Raw genomic sequence first — 2,850 nt, forward strand, 5'->3', positions numbered from 1 at the left:
GTGTCCAGATTGAAAAAGAAGTACAATCATCTCTATTTGCAGATGATATGATCCTATATATAGAAGATTCCACAAGAAAACTTCCAGAGCTAAGAGAGGAATTTAGCGAAGTTGCAGGGTACAATGTCAACAAACAAAAATCAGTTGGGTTTCTGTATACTATACCAGTAATGAAAAATCTGAAGGGGAAAATAGGGAAACAATTCCATTTACAATAGCATCTAAGAGAATAAAATACCTAGCAATAAATCTAACCAGGGACGTGAAGGACTTATACAATAAAAACTATAAAACACTGGTGAAAGAGATTAAAGAAGACTTAAATAAATAGAAATATGTTCCATATTCATGCACTAAAAGACATAATATTATTAAGATGTCAATACTACCCAAAGTGATATATAGATTCAATGCAATCTTGATCAGAATTCCAACAGCCTTCTTTACAGAAATAGAAAAACCAATTCTCAACATTATATTGAATGGCAAGAGGCCTTGAAGAGCTAAAGCAATTTGAAAGAGAAGAACAAAGTAGGAGGACTCACACTTCCTGATCTTAAAACATACTATTAGGAGTCCTGGTGATGTGGCGGTTAGAGCTACAGCTGCTAACAAAAAAAACTGCCAGTTTGAATCTACCAGGCACTCCTTAGAAACCCTATGGGGCAGCTCTACTCTGTCCTATAGGGTCACTATGAGTCAGAATTGACTCCATGACAAAGGGTTTGGTTTTTTGGTTGTATACAGTTACAGTAATCAAAACAGCCCAGTACTGGTATAACAATAGACACATAGACCAGTGGAATAGAATTGAGGGTCTAGAAATAAACCCACACATCTACGGTCAACTGATTTTTGACAAGAGTGGTAAGTCCATTCAGTGGGGAAAAAATAATATCTTCAATAAATGGTGCTGGGAAAATGGGATTTCCACACACAAAAAAAGAAACAGGATCCATACCTCACACCATACACAAAAACAAATTAAAAATGGATTATGGACCTAAATGTGCAAACTAAAACCATAAAACTGTTAGAAGAAAATGCAGAGGCAACACTGTCAGACTTAGCTTTCAACAATGGATTATCTACTATAATAACAAAAGCACAAACGGCAAAAGACAAAATAAATAAATGTGACCTCATAAAAATTGAAAACTTTTGTTCTTCTAAAGACTTGACCAAAATGTGAAAGACAAGCTACCGACTGGGAGAATACCTTTGGGAACCATATATCTGATAAGAATCTGAATCTAATAACCAAAAAATACATGAAACGTGGATAATTTACCAGTGAAAAGACAACCCAGTCATTAAATGGGCAAAGGACTTGAATAGATGTTTCACTAAGAGGACATTCAGAAGGCCACCAAACACATGAAAATATGTTCAGTGTCATTAGCCATCAGAGAGATGCAAATCAAAACCACGATGAGATATTCGTGGTTTCACTCCCACTAGGATGGCTAAGAAAAAAAAAAAAAACAGAAAACAACAAATGTTGATGAGGATGAGGGGAAATTGGAACCCTTATCCATAGTTGGCGGGAATGCAAAACAGTGTGATGGTTAGACAGGGACAGAAGGCTGGACAGCCTCAAGGCCAGAATAGCCAGCCCTTTGATCTGGGACACTATCCCTGGGGTGGTGTTACAAGATAACCCACATGTGCAGCCTGGGAGGCACAAAGTTTTGCATATCTCTCTCTGTTAGTTGTTTTTCAGGAATCCACTATAGGGCATAGTGTCACAAGATAACCCACATCCTGGACCCTGATGTATAGAGTTCTACATATCTTCCCTGCAAGCTGTTTCCTAAAGATGAACAGAATTAGCTGATCCCCAGAGCGTACACAGTGAAAATGGGTGTGACCTTAGTCATGTCAAGTGACCACTGAGACTGCACAGTGGTGAGGTGACATTGTCCAAACTGACTCCCCCTTGGATTCCAGATACGCACCCACCTAATTTCTTTAATCCTGCCATTTCCCATAAAGCCCTGCCTTTCCCCCCAAAAAGCAAAGAATAAAACATAAGATTCTTCCTGCCTAAAACCCCTTATAAACTCCAGGAAAACCTCTGTTCGGGGAGAGACTGGAGGCTAGCATAGGCAGAAGCCCCTCTCCACCTCTCCCTCACAAGCCTCTGCTTTCTTTCTATCACTAATAAACCTTTGTTCATGTGGAGGCTCTGAGCCTCTTCTGATCATTCTTGGTCAGTAGAAGGCAAGAACCTAGGCAGGACTTGGTTCCAAGGTGGGAAACCTTGCCCTGCAACAATGGTTCTTCAAAAAACTAAAAATAGAACTACCATATGACCCAGCAATTCCACCCTTAGGTATGTACTCAAAAGACTTGAAAGCAGAGACTCAAAAAGAAACTTGTACACCAGCATTCATTACAGCACTATTCACAATAGCTAAGAGGTAAAAACAACTTAAATGTCCATTAACAGATGAATGTGGTACATACATACAGTATAGTACTTAGTCGGTAGGAGAAATGAAGTATTGATACATGCTACAGTATGAATGGAGCTTAAAGACATTATCGTGAACAAAATAAGCCAATCACAAAAGGACATTTATTGCATGACCTCACTTACATAAAAAGACAAGAAAAAGCAAATGTACATAAACCAAAGTTTATTAGTGGTTACCAGCGGTGGGAGGGAGAAGGAAAAAGGGGTCAACAGTGATGGAAAAATTGTGCAGATTAAGGGTAGGATTGCACAACCAATTATTGTAATTGGTGTCAATAAATTTTACACCTCTAGAAAGTCGAATTGTAAAAAGTTGTGTGATAGATAAACTTACAACAATGACAAAAAAAAAAAAAAAAAAAGGAGTAGCT

Source organism: Loxodonta africana, chromosome 17 (assembly GCF_030014295.1).
Source record: "Loxodonta africana isolate mLoxAfr1 chromosome 17, mLoxAfr1.hap2, whole genome shotgun sequence".
In the NCBI taxonomy this organism is placed as follows: Eukaryota; Metazoa; Chordata; class Mammalia; order Proboscidea; family Elephantidae; genus Loxodonta; species Loxodonta africana.